Here is a 14,204-nt window from a genome sequence, read left to right as displayed (position 1 = left end):
TGGTGTGCTGCCTCTTCTACCTCCTCTTTCATGCCAGACTGTCTGACTGCTATCCAGGCATGGTGTGCTGTCTCCCCTACCTCCTCTCTCCTTCCTGTCTGACTGTTATCCAGGCATGATGTGCTGCCTCATCTACCTCCTCTCTCATGCCAGACTGTCTGACTGCTATTCAGGCATGGTGTGCTGCCTCATCTACCTCCTCTCTCATGCCAGACTGTCTGACTGCTATTCAGGCATGGTGTGCTGCCTCATCTACCTCCTCTCTAATGCCAGACTGTCTGACTGCTATCCAGGCATGCTGTGCTGTCTCCCCTACCTCCTCTCTCCTTCCTGTCTGACTGCTATCTAGGCATGGTGTGCTGCCTCATCTACCTCCTCTCTCATGCCAGACTGTCTGACTGCTATCCAGGCATTGTGTGCTGCCTCCTCTACCTCCTCTCTCCTTCCTGTCTGACTGATATCCAGGCATGGTGTGCTGCCTCATCTACCTCCTCTCTCATCCCAGACTGTCTGGCTGCTATCCAGGCCTGGTGTGCTGCCTCATCTACCTCCTCTCTCATGCCAGACTGTCTGACTGCTATTCAGGAGTAGTGTGCTGCCTCTTCTACCTCCTCTCTCATGCCAGACTGTCTGGCTGCTATCCAGGAGTGGTGTGCTGCCTCCCCTACCTCCTCTCTCCTTCCTGTCTGACTGCTATCCAGGCATGGTGTGCTGCCTCATCTACTTCCTCTCTCATCCCAGACTGTCTGGCTGCAATCCAGGCATGGTGTGCTGCCTCATCTACCTCATCTCTCATCCCTGGCTGTCTGACTGCTATTCAGGCATGGTGTACTTCCTTATCTACCTCCTCTCTCATCCCAGACTGCGTGTCTGCTATTCAGGAGTGGTGTGCTGCCTCTTCTACCTCCTCTCTCATGCCAAACTGTCTGACTGCTATCCAGGCATGGTGTGCTGCCTCATCTACCTCCTCTCTCATGCCAGACTGTCTGACTGCTATCCAGGCATGGTGTGCTGCCTCCTCTACCTCCTCTCTCATCCCAGACTGTCTGACTGCTATTCAGGCATGGTGTGCTGCCTCCTCTGCCTCCTCTCTCCTTCCTGTCTGACTAATATCCAGGCATGGTGTGCTGCCTCATCTACCTCCTCTCTCATGCCAGACTGTCTGACTGTTATCCAGGCATGGTGTGCTGCCTCCTCTACCTCCTCTCTCATCCCAGACTGTCTGACTGCTATCCAGGCATGGTGTGCTGCCTCTTCTACCTCCTCTCTCATGCCGGACTGTCTGACTGCTATCCAGGCATGGTGTGCTGCCTCATCTACCTCCTCTCTCATGCCGGACTGTCTGACTGCTATCCAGGCATGGTGTGCTGCCTCCTCTGCCTCCTCTCTCCTTCCTGTCTGACTGATATCCAGGCATGGTGTGCTGCCTCATCTACCTCCTCTCTCATGCCAGACTGTCTGACTGTTATCCAGGCATGGTGTGCTGCCTCCTCTACCTCCTCTCTCATCCCAGACTGTCTGACTGCTATCCAGGCATGGTGTGCTGCCTCTTCTACCTCCTCTCTCATGCCGGACTGTCTGACTGCTATCCAGGCATGGTGTGCTGCCTTCTCTACCTCCTCTCTCCTTCCTGTCTGACTGATATCCAGGCATGGTGTGCTGCCTCATCTACCTCCTCTCTCATCTCAGACTGTCTGGCTGCTATCCAGGCCTGGTGTGCTGCCTCATCTACCTCCTCTCCCATGCCAGACTGTCTGACTGCTATTCAGGCATGGCGTGCTGCCTCATCTACCTCCTCTCTCGTGCCAGATTGTCTTACTGCTATTCAGGCATGGTGTGCTGCCTCCTCTACCTCCTCTCTCATCCCAGACTGTCTGACTGCTATTCAGGCATGGTGTGCTGCCTCATCTACCTCCTCTTTATGCCAGACTGTCTGACTGCTATTCAGGAGTGGTGTGCTGCCTCCCCTACCTCCTCTCTCTTTCCTGTCTGACTGCTATCCAGGCATGGTGTGCTGCCTCATCTACCTTCTCTCTCATCCAAGACTGTATGGCTGCTATCCAGGAGTGGTGTGCTGCCTCTTCTACCTCCTCTCTCATGCCAGACTGTCTGACTGCTATCCAGGCATGGTGTGCTGCCTCATCTACCTCCTCTCTCACACCAGACTGTCTGACTGCTATTCAGGCATGGCGTGCTGCCTCATCTACCTCCTCTCTCATCCCTGGCTGTCTGGCTGCTATTCAGGCATGGTGTGCTGCCTCATCTACCTCCTCTCTCATCCCAGACTGTCCGGCTGCTATCCAGGCATGGTGTGCTGCCTCATCTACCTCCTCTCTCATCCCACACTGTCTGGCTGCTATTCAGGCATGGTGTGCTGCCTCATCTACCTCCTCTCTCATGCCAGACTGTCTGACTGCTATTCAGGCATGGTGCGCTGCCTCATCTACCTCCTCTCTCATGCCAGACTGGCTGTCTGCTATTCAGGCATGGTGTGCTGCCTCATCTACCTCCTGTCTCATCCCAGACTGTCTGGCTGCTATTCAGGAGTGGTGTGCTGCCACATCCACCTCCTCTCTCATGCCAGACTGTCTGACTGCTATTCAGGCATGGTGTGCTGCCTCCCCTACCTCCTCTCTCCTTCCTGTCTGACTGCTATCCAGGCATGGTGTTCTGCCTCATCTACCTCCTCTCTCATCCCAGACTGTCTGCTATTCACGAGTGGTGTGCTGCCTCCTCTACCTCCTCTCTCCTTCCTGTCTGACTGCTATTCAGGCATGATGTGCTGCCTCATCTACCTCCTCTCTCATGCCAGACTGTCTGCTATTCAGGAGTGGTGTGCTGCCTCTTCTACCTCCTCTCTCATGCCAGACTGTCTGACTGCAATCCAGGCATGGTGTGCTGCCTCCTCTACCTCCTCTCTCCTTCCTGTCTGGCTGCTATCCAGGCATGGTGTGCTGCCTCATCTACCTCCTCTCTCATCCCAGACTGACTGGCTGCTATCCACGCATGGTGTGCTGCCTCATCTACCTCCTCTCTCACCCCAGACTGTCTGACTGCTATTCGGGCATGGCGTGCTGCCTCATCTACCTCCTCTCTCATCCCTGGCTGTCTGGCTGCTATTCAGGCATGGTGTGCTGCCTCATCTACCTCCTCTCTCATCCCAGACTGTCTGACTGCTATCCAGGCATGGTGTGCTGCCTCATCTACCTCCTCTCTCATCCCAGACTGTCCGGCTGCTATCCAGGCATGGTGTGCTGCCTCATCTACCTCCTCTCTCATCCCAGACTGTCTGGCTGTTATTCAGGCATGGTGCGCTGCCTCATCTACCTCCTCTCTCATGCCAGACTGGCTGTCTGCTATTCAGGCATGGTGTGCTGCCTCATCTACCTCCTCTCTCATCCCAGACTGTCTGACTGCTATCCAGGCATGGTGTGCTGCCTCCCCTACCTCCTCTGTCCTTCATGTCTGACTGCTATCCAGGCATGGTGTTCTGCCTCATCTACCTCCTCTCTCATCCCAGACTGTATGCTATTCACGAGTGGTGTGCTGCCTCCTCTACCTCCTCTCTCCTTCCTGTCTGACTGATATCCAGGCATGGCGTGCTGCCTCATCTACCTCCTCTCTCATGCCAGACTGTCTGACTACTATTCAGGCATGGTGTGCTGCCTCATCTACCTCCTCTCTCATCCCAGACTGTCCGGCTGCTATCCAGGCATGGTGTGCTGCCTCATCTACCTCCTCTCTCATCCCAGACTGTCTGGCTGTTATTCAGGCATGGTGCGCTGCCTCATCTACCTCCTCTCTCATGCCAGACTGGCTGTCTGCTATTCAGGCATGGTGTGCTGCCTCATCTACCTCCTCTCTCATCCCAGACTGTCTGACTGCTATCCAGGCATGGTGTGCTGCCTCCCCTACCTCCTCTGTCCTTCATGTCTGACTGCTATCCAGGCATGGTGTTCTGCCTCATCTACCTCCTCTCTCATCCCAGACTGTATGCTATTCACGAGTGGTGTGCTGCCTCCTCTACCTCCTCTCTCCTTCCTGTCTGACTGATATCCAGGCATGGCGTGCTGCCTCATCTACCTCCTCTCTCATGCCAGACTGTCTGACTACTATTCAGGCATGGTGTGCTGCCTCATCTACCTCCTCTCTCATCCCAGACTGTCCGGCTGCTATCCAGGCATGGTGTGCTGCCTCATATACCTCCTCTCTCATCCCAGACTGTCCGGCTGCTATCCAGGCATGGTGTGCTGCCTCATCTACCTCCTCTCTCATCCCAGACTGTCTGTCTGCTATTCAGGAGTGGCGTGCTGCCTCTTCTACCTCCTCTCTCATCCCAGACTGTCTGTCTGCTATTCAGGAGTGGCGTGCTGCCTCTTCTACCTCCTCTCTCATGCCAGACTGTCTCACTGCTATCCAGGCATGGTGTGCTGCCTCCTCTACCTCCTCTCTCCTTCCTGTCTGGCTGCTATCCAGGCATGGTGTGCTGCCTCATCTACCTCCTCTCTCATGCCAGACTGTCTGGCTGCTATCCTGGCTTGGTGCGCTGCCTCATCTACCTCCTCTCTCACCCCAGACTGACTGGCTGCTATCCAGACATGGTGTGCTGCCTCATCTACCTCCTCTCTCATCCCACACTGTCTGACTGCTATTCAGGCATGGCGTGCTGCCTCATCTACCTCCTCTCTCATCCCAGACTGTCTGTCTGCTATTCAGGAGTGGCGTGCTGCCTCTTCTACCTCCTCTCTCATGCCAGACTGTCTGACTGCTATCCAGGCATGGTGTGCTGCCTCATCTACCTCCTCTCTCATCCCAGACTGTCCGGCTGCTATCCAGGCATGGTGTGCTGCCTCATCTACCTCCTCTCTCATCCCAGACTGTCTGGCTGCTATTCAGGCATGGTGTGCTGCCTCATCTACCTCCTCTCTCATGCCAGACTGTCTGACTGCTATTCAGGCATGGTGCGCTGCCTCATCTACCTCCTCTCTCATCTCTCATGCCAGACTGTCTGACTGCTATCCAGGCATGGTGTGCTGCCTCCCCTACCTCCTCTCTCCTTCCTGTCTGACTGCTATCCAGGCATGGTGTGCTGCCTCATCTACCTCCTCTCTCATCCCAGACTGTCTGCTATTCACGAGTGGTGTGCTGCCTCCTCTACCTCCTCTCTCATCCCAGACTGTCTGGCTGCTATACAGGCATGGTGTGCTGCCTCATCTACCTCCTCTCTCATGCCAGACTGTCTGACTGCTGTTCAGGCATGGCGTGCTGCCTCATCTACCTCCTCTCTTGTGCCAGACTGTCTGTCTGCTATTCAGGCATGGTTTGCTGTCTCATCTACCTCCTCTCTCATCCCAGACGGTCTGTCTGCTATTCAGGCATGGTGTGCTGCCTCATCTACCTCCGCTCTCATCCCAGACTGTCTGGCTGCTATCCAGGCATGGTGTGCTGCCTCATCTACCTCCTCTCTCATCCCAGACTGTCTGTCTGCTATTCAGGAGTGGTGTGCTGCCTCTTCTACCTCCTCTTTCATGCCAGACTGTCTGACTGCTATCCAGGCATGGTGTGCTGTCTCCCCTACCTCCTCTCTCCTTCCTGTCTGACTGTTATCCAGGCATGATGTGCTGCCTCATCTACCTCCTCTCTCATGCCAGACTGTCTGACTGCTATTCAGGCATGGTGTGCTGCCTCATCTACCTCCTCTCTCATGCCAGACTGTCTGACTGCTATTCAGGCATGGTGTGCTGCCTCATCTACCTCCTCTCTAATGCCAGACTGTCTGACTGCTATCCAGGCATGCTGTGCGGTCTCCCCTACCTCCTCTCTCCTTCCTGTCTGACTGCTATCTAGGCATGGTGTGCTGCCTCATCTACCTCCTCTCTCATGCCAGACTGTCTGACTGCTATCCAGGCATTGTGTGCTGCCTCCTCTACCTCCTCTCTCCTTCCTGTCTGACTGATATCCAGGCATGGTGTGCTGCCTCATCTACCTCCTCTCTCATCCCAGACTGTCTGGCTGCTATCCAGGCCTGGTGTGCTGCCTCATCTACCTCCTCTCTCATGCCAGACTGTCTGACTGCTATTCAGGAGTAGTGTGCTGCCTCTTCTACCTCCTCTCTCATGCCAGACTGTCTGGCTGCTATCCAGGAGTGGTGTGCTGCCTCCCCTACCTCCTCTCTCCTTCCTGTCTGACTGCTATCCAGGCATGGTGTGCTGCCTCATCTACTTCCTCTCTCATCCCAGACTGTCTGGCTGCAATCCAGGCATGGTGTGCTGCCTCATCTACCTCATCTCTCATCCCTGGCTGTCTGACTGCTATTCAGGCATGGTGTACTTCCTTATCTACCTCCTCTCTCATCCCAGACTGCGTGTCTGCTATTCAGGAGTGGTGTGCTGCCTCTTCTACCTCCTCTCTCATGCCAAACTGTCTGACTGCTATCCAGGCATGGTGTGCTGCCTCCTCTACCTCCTCTCTCATCCCAGACTGTCTGACTGCTATTCAGGCATGGTGTGCTGCCTCCTCTGCCTCCTCTCTCCTTCCTGTCTGACTGATATCCAGGCATGGTGTGCTGCCTCATCTACCTCCTCTCTCATGCCAGACTGTCTGACTGTTATCCAGGCATGGTGTGCTGCCTCCTCTACCTCCTCTCTCATCCCAGACTGTCTGACTGCTATCCAGGCATGGTGTGCTGCCTCTTCTACCTCCTCTCTCATGCCGGACTGTCTGACTGCTATCCAGGCATGGTGTGCTGCCTCATCTACCTCCTCTCTCATGCCGGACTGTCTGACTGCTATCCAGGCATGGTGTGCTGCCTCCTCTGCCTCCTCTCTCCTTCCTGTCTGACTGATATCCAGGCATGGTGTGCTGCCTCATCTACCTCCTCTCTCATGCCAGACTGTCTGACTGTTATCCAGGCATGGTGTGCTGCCTCCTCTACCTCCTCTCTCATCCCAGACTGTCTGACTGCTATCCAGGCATGGTGTGCTGCCTCTTCTACCTCCTCTCTCATGCCGGACTGTCTGACTGCTATCCAGGCATGGTGTGCTGCCTTCTCTACCTCCTCTCTCCTTCCTGTCTGACTGATATCCAGGCATGGTGTGCTGCCTCATCTACCTCCTCTCTCATCTCAGACTGTCTGGCTGCTATCCAGGCCTGGTGTGCTGCCTCATCTACCTCCTCTCCCATGCCAGACTGTCTGACTGCTATTCAGGCATGGCGTGCTGCCTCATCTACCTCCTCTCTCGTGCCAGACTGTCTTACTGCTATTCAGGCATGGTGTGCTGCCTCCTCTACCTCCTCTCTCATCCCAGACTGTCTGACGGCTATTCAGGCATGGTGTGCTGCCTCATCTACCTCCTCTCTCATCCCAGACTGTCTGACTGCTATTCAGGCATGGTGTGCTGCCTCATCTACCTCCTCTTTATGCCAGACTGTCTGACTGCTATTCAGGAGTGGTGTGCTGCCTCCCCTACCTCCTCTCTCTTTCCTGTCTGACTGCTATCCAGGCATGGTGTGCTGCCTCATCTACCTTCTCTCTCATCCAAGACTGTATGGCTGCTATCCAGGCATGGTTTGCTGCCTCATCTACCTCCTCTCTCATCCCTGGTTGTCTGACTGCTATTCAGGCATGGTGTGCTGCCTTATCTACCTCCTCTATCATCCCAGACTGTCTGTCTGCTATTCAGGAGTGGTGTGCTGCCTCTTCTACCTCCTCTCTCATGCCAGACTGTCTGACTGCTATCCAGGCATGCTGTGCTGTCTCCCCTACCTCCTCTCTCCTTCCTGTCTGACTGCTATCCAGGCATGGTGTGCTGCCTCCCCTACCTCCTCTCTCCTTCCTGTCTGACTGCTATTCAGGAGTGGTGTGCTGCCTCTTCTACCTCCTCTCTCATGCCAGACTGTCTGACTGCTATCCAGGCATGGTGTGCTGCCTCATCTACCTCCTCTCTCATCCCAGACTGTCTGGCTGCTATCCAGGCATGGTGTGCTGCCTCATCTACCTCCTCTCTCATCCCAGACTGTCTGGCTGCTATCCAGGCATGGTTTGCTGCCTCATCTACCTCCTCTCTCATCCCTGGTTGTCTGACTGCTATTCAGGCATGGTGTGCTGCCTTATCTACCTCCTCTATCATCCCAGACTGTCTGTCTGCTATTCAGGAGTGGTGTGCTGCCTCTTCTACCTCCTCTCTCATGCCAGACTGTCTGACTGCTATCCAAGCATGCTGTGCTGTCTCCCCTACCTCCTCTCTCCTTCCTGTCTGACTGCTATCCAGGCATGGTGTGCTGCCTCCCCTACCTCCTCTCTCCTTCCTGTCTGACTGCTATTCAGGAGTGGTGTGCTGCCTCTTCTACCTCCTCTCTCATGCCAGACTGTCTGACTGCTATCCAGGCATGGTGTGCTGCCTCATCTACCTCCTCTCTCATCCCAGACTGTCTGGCTGCTATCCAGGCATGGTGTGCTGCCTCATCTACCTCCTCTCTCATCCCAGACTGTCTGGCTGCTATCCAGGCATGGTGTGCTGCCTCATCTACCTCCTCTCTCATGCCAGACTGTCTGACTGCTATTCAGGCATGGTGTGCTGCCTCATCTACCTCTTCTCTCATGCCAGACTGTCTGACTGCTCTTCGGGAGTGGTGTGCTGCCTCATCTACCTCCTCTCTCATCCCAGACTGTCTGACTGGTATTCAGGCATGGTGTGCTGCCAATGATCTCTGCCTTAATGCCAGTAAGACTGATAATCTTCTCATAGGGACCCCGGCTCCCTCCTTACCTCTGGCCGCCCTCTATGGGTCCCCTCCCCTCCCCTATTGTCAGGTAAAAATCCTTGGTGTCATCTTTGACTCCTCCCTCTCCTTCTCTCCGCACATCGCAGGCATTGCCAAGAAGGCCCACTATCCGCTGTACCTCCTCAGAGGCATTCTCCCTTTCCCACCTTCCCCCAGAACCTCAATATCTCCAGAGCTCCTGTCCTCTATAGGATGGGCTAATTCAACAGCCTCTTCCTCAATCTTCCTTTATCCTCCCTTCGCCCCCTTCAACTAATCCAGAACACTAATCCAGAACAGGACAGCAAGACTTATCCTTTGCCTCAAGCCCAGGGACCGCATCTCTTCAGCCCTAAAATATTTCCACTATCTCCCGGTTGCTGCTAGTATCAAGTTCAAGACCCTCTGCATTATCCACAAGGCTTTCCTGAGCCGGATCTCCTTAAGTTCCTGAAGCTTCTCAAGACCCTTCTTTTCACCATCTTGATTCCCTCTCCCCTGCTAACGCCCGTCTGCCTCAGTGACTGGCTGTCTGCTTTCCCTCTGAGTTCTACAGGTCATCACCCCCCTCCCACCCAGTCCACCCCCTTCCTCGCACTTAGCATGTGGACTGTCACCCTGGTAATCCTTGGCACTTGCCCACCTGGCCTGCCCTTAGTACTCAGCTAGTCCCTGTAGCCTTCTTCCCCCTACCCTTTCACTTCACCTCTCGCCACCTTGCCCTGCACTCCCCTTCACACGTACCATAAACTGGCACACCCCTTGCACTTCTTGATACTGCACTTGCACGGTCAAATGTCACAAGTCCTAGTGGGACCATTATTGTTATCTTTCTCCCTTGCCCCGCTCTTCCCTTTATTTGTCTTGTGGCGCCTTGAAACACCATTTGCTGTATAGGCGCCTTACAAATTTCCAATCGATAAATACACAATCGTGGAGTTTTGCTACATTTGATCAGGTAGACGGGTACATTGGGCATAATCTATACTGTATGCCCAGCTGTGATCGAAGCATGTGCTGGGTTCATTCCGATAACTACAGTTTACCATAAAGAAGTGCAAGTTGTGCACATTACCTGCTGTTAATGTGGATAGCAATGACTTGGCCATGAGGGACTCCAGGGGAGGGTTAAGGTTCATAGCGTTGGCAAGTCTGACAGGTTCTCTTGGTGAAAAGCATATTAGTGCATGCGTTTCTTAAGTGCAGTCTGTCTTACGTTACTTTAATGGTACTGCACCAGCACTACATAGGTCTTCATGACTTTTAAAGGGAGAATGATTCCGCGGCAAGACCCCCTTTCGATGGGCGTCTTCCACATCGCCCAGATGAATAGCAGACATTGTGCACTAATTGTTATTCCTCCTGTTAAACAACAGAAAGCTGAACTACATGCCTTCCGCTCTGGTGAATAGTAGGGATTCTGCAAGCTTGATCGCTGAGGGTTTGTCCTATTTAGCCTTCATACAGATAGATCGCAGGGACTCTGTAGTGCCAGGGAGGGAGTATATCAGTGACACTCTATATACCCTTGCACCTGCATCCTAGTGCCAGGGAGGGAGTATTGTACATGCACCCTAGTGCCAGGGTGGGAGTATATCAGTGTGATTCTCTATATACCCTTGCACGTGCACCCTAGTGCCAGGGAGGGAGTATATCAGTGTGATTCTCTATATACCCTTACATGTGCACCCTAGTGCCAGGGATGGAGTATAGCAGTGTGACTCTATATACCCTTGTGCGTGCACCCTAGTGCTAGGCAGGGAGTATATCAGTGCGACTCTCTATATATCCTTGCGCATGCACCCTAGTGCCAGGGAGGGAGTATAGCAGTGTGACTCTTTATATACTCTAGCACATGCACCCTAGTGCCAGGGAGGGAGTATAGCAGTGTGACTCTCTATATACTCTTGCACATGCACCCTAGTGCCAGGGAGGGAGTATTGCATATCCTAGTGCCAGGGAGGGGGTATAGCAGGGTGACTCTCTATATATCATTGCACATGCATCCTATTGCCAGAGAGGGAGTATAGCAGTGTGACTCTTTATATACTCTTGCACATGCACCCTAGTGCCAGGGAGGGAGTATAGCAGCGTGACTCTCTATATACTCTTGCACATGGACCCTAGTGCCACGGAGGGAGTATGTCAGTATGAGTCTCTATATACTCTTGCACATGCATCCTAGTGCCAGGGAGGGGGTATAGCAGTGTGACTTTCTATATATCATTGCACGTGCACCCTAGTGCCAGGGAGGGAGTATATCAGTGTGACTCTATATATCCTTGCACATGCACCCTAGTGCCAGGGAGGGAGTATAGCAGTACGACTCTCTATATACCCTTGCACATGCATCCTAGTGCCAGGGAGGGAGTATAGCAGTGTGACTCACACATGCACCCTAGTGCCAGGGAGGGCGTATAGAAGCGTGACTCTCTATATACCCTTGCACGTGCACCCTAGTGCCAGGGAGGGAGTATAGCAGTGACTCTCTATATACCCTTGCACATGCATCCTAGTGCCAGGGAAGGAGTATAGCAGTGTGTCTTGCATGTGCAACCCAGTGCCAGGGAGGGTGTATAGGAGTGTGACTCTCTATATACCCTTGCACATGCATCCTAGTGCCAGGGAGGGAGTACTGCACATGCATCTTAGTGCCAGGGAGGGAGTATAGCAGCGTGACTCTCTATATACCCTTGCACATGCACCCTAGTGCCAGGGAGGGAGTATAGCAGTGTGACTCACACATGCACCCTAGTGCCAGGGAGGGAGTATAGAAGCGTGACTCTCTATATACCCTTGCACGTGCATCCTAGTGCCAGGGAGGGAGTATAGCAGTGACTCTCTATATACCCTTGCACATGCATCCTAGTGCCAGGGAGGGAGTATAGCAGTGTGACTTGCACGTGCAACCCAATGCCAGGGAGGGAGTATAGCAGTGTGACTCTCTATATACCCTTGCACATGCATCCTAGTGCCAGGGAGGGAGTACTGCACATGCATCCTAGTGCCAGGGAGGGAGTATAGCAGTGTGACTCTCTATATACTCTTGCGCATGCACCCTAGTGCCAGGGAAAAGTATAGCAGTGTGACTTGCACGTGCAACACAGTGCCAGGGAGGGAGTATAGCAGTGTGACTCTCTATATACCCTTGCATAAGGACGCTAGTGCCAGGGAGGGAGTACTGCACATGCACCCTAGTGCCAGGGAGGGAGTATTGCACATCCTAGTGCCAGGGAGGGGGTATAGCAGTGTGACTCTCTATATATCATTGCACATGCATCCTAGTGCCAGAGAGGGAGTATAGCAGTGTGACTCTTTATATACTCTTGCACATGCACACTAGTGCCAGGGAGGGAGTATAGCAGCGTGACTCTATATACTCTTGCACATGGACCCTAGTGCCAGGGAGGGAGTATGTCAGTATGAGTCTCTATATACTCTTGCACATGCATCCTAGTGCCAGGGAGGGGGTATAGCAGTGTGACTTTCTATATATCATTGCACGTGCACCCCAGTGCCAGGGAGGGAGTATTGCACGTGCACCCCAGTGCCAGGGAGGGAGTATAGCACGTGCACCCCAGTGCCAGGGAGGGAGTATAGCACGTGCAGCCCAGTACCAGGGAGGGAGTAATGCACGTGCACCCCAGTGCCAGGGAGGGAGTATTGCACGTGCACCCCAGTGCCAGGGAGGGAGTATTGCACGTGCACCCCAGTGCCAGGGAGGGAGTATAGCACGTGCAGCCCAGTGCCAGGGAGGGAGTAATGCACGTGCAGCCCAGTGCCAGGGAGGGAGTATTGCACGAGCAGCCCAGTGCCAGGGAGGGAGTATTGCACGTGCAGCCCAGTGCCAGGGAGGGAGTATAGCACGTGCAGCCCAGTGCCAGGGAGGGAGTATAGCACGTGCAGCCCAGTGCCAGGGAGGGAGTATAGCACGTGCAGCCCAGTGCCAGGGAGGGAGTATTGCACGTGCACCCCAGTGCCAGGGAGGGAGTATAGCACGTGCACCCCAGTGCCAGGGAGGGAGTATAGCACGTGCACCCCAGTGCCAGGGAGGGAGTATAGCACGTGCAGCCCAGTGCCAGGGAGGGAGTATAGCACGTGCAGCCCAGTGCCAGGGAGGGAGTAATGCACGTGCAGCCCAGTGCCAGGGAGGGAGTAATGCACGTGTACCCCAGTGCCCGGGAGGGAGTATTGCACGTGCAGCCCAGTGCCAGGGAGGGAGTATTGCACGTGCAGCCCAGTGCCAGGGAGGGAGTATAGCACGTGCAGCCCAGTGCCAGGGAGGGAGTATAGCACGTGCAGCCCAGTGCCAGGGAGGGAGTATTGCACGTGCACCCCAGTGCCAGGGAGGGAGTATAGCACGTGCACCCCAGTGCCAGGGAGGGAGTATAGCACGTGCAGCCCAGTGCCAGGGAGGGAGTATAGCACGTGCAGCCCAGTGCCAGGGAGGGAGTATAGCACGTGCAGCCCAGTGCCAGGGATGGATGCTCAGGAGCCCACTTTACTGATGAGACCCTCTCGCAAGAGAGCAGACACCAGCCTTGTGTGTACCCCACCTTCTTCCCTGTGTGCACGAGCTTCGTCAGGCTGGGGGCCCCCAGGGTGTAAACGGCAGAGGAGAGACCGAGAAGGAGACCCTTCCACATCAGCCTCATCACCTGCACCCCCTCCTCCCCCAGCGATGCAGCGCGCTCTCACCTATTCCTGTGTGGAACCTGAATGCAAACAAACGGCAGCATGTAAGGGCAGCGCTATCGAGGGCCGAGCGTTCACACGGGTGGGTACTTGCCGCGTGCCCCTCTCCGGCTCCCCCTGTGGATCAGCGTCTCGGGAGCAGGCCGAAGCAGCGGCACGCCGAGCAGCCGAGGAGCTGAGTAACAGGCAGAAGCAGCCGCACGCCGAGCAGCCGAGGAGCTGAGTAACAGGCAGAAGCAGCGGCACGCCGAGCAGCCGAGGAGCAGGCAGAAGCAGCCGCACGCCGAGCAGCCGAGGAGCTGAGTAACAGGCAGAAGCAGCGGCACGCCGAGCAGCCAAGGAGCAGGCAGAAGCAGCCGCACGCCGAGCAGCCGAGGAGCCGAGTAACAGGCAGAAGCAGCCGCACGCCGAGCAGCCGAGGAGCCGAGTAACAGGCAGAAGCACGCCGAGCAAGAGGGGCAGGCAGAAGCAGCCGCATGCCGAGCAAGAGGGGCAGGCAGAAGCAGCCGCACGCCGAGCAGCCGAGTAACAGGCAGAAGCAGCCGCACGCCGAGCAGCCGAGGAGCCGAGTAACAGGCAGAAGCAGCGGCACGCCGAGCAAGAGGAGCAGGCAGAAGCAGCCGCACGCCAAGCAAGAGGAGCAGGCAGAAGCAGCCGCACACCGAGCAAGAGGAGCAGCCGAGTAACAGTCAGAAGCAGCCGCACACCGAGCAGCCGAGGAGCCGAGTAACAGACAGAAGCAGCCG

General features: G+C 55.1%; 1 protein-coding gene across 1 annotated transcript in view; it reads right to left on the bottom strand.

The window, feature by feature from the left end:
• LOC138565812 (zinc finger protein 629-like) overlaps nt 1-13,599 on the bottom strand; it is a 115,116-nt gene extending 101,517 nt beyond the window's left edge. The window contains exon 1 of the mRNA XM_069643006.1: nt 13,462-13,599. The gene's annotated coding sequence lies outside the window, so the exon portion shown is untranslated. The remainder of the gene's footprint in view (nt 1-13,461) is intronic.
• Nucleotides 13,600-14,204: the final 605 nt, after the last annotated feature.

The sequence above is a fragment of the Ambystoma mexicanum genome, chromosome 1p (genome assembly GCF_040938575.1).
Source record: "Ambystoma mexicanum isolate Mex_15411 chromosome 1p, UKY_AmexF1_1, whole genome shotgun sequence".
Classification (NCBI taxonomy): Eukaryota; Metazoa; Chordata; class Amphibia; order Caudata; family Ambystomatidae; genus Ambystoma; species Ambystoma mexicanum.
This window is presented reverse-complemented; position numbering and strand designations above follow the sequence as displayed.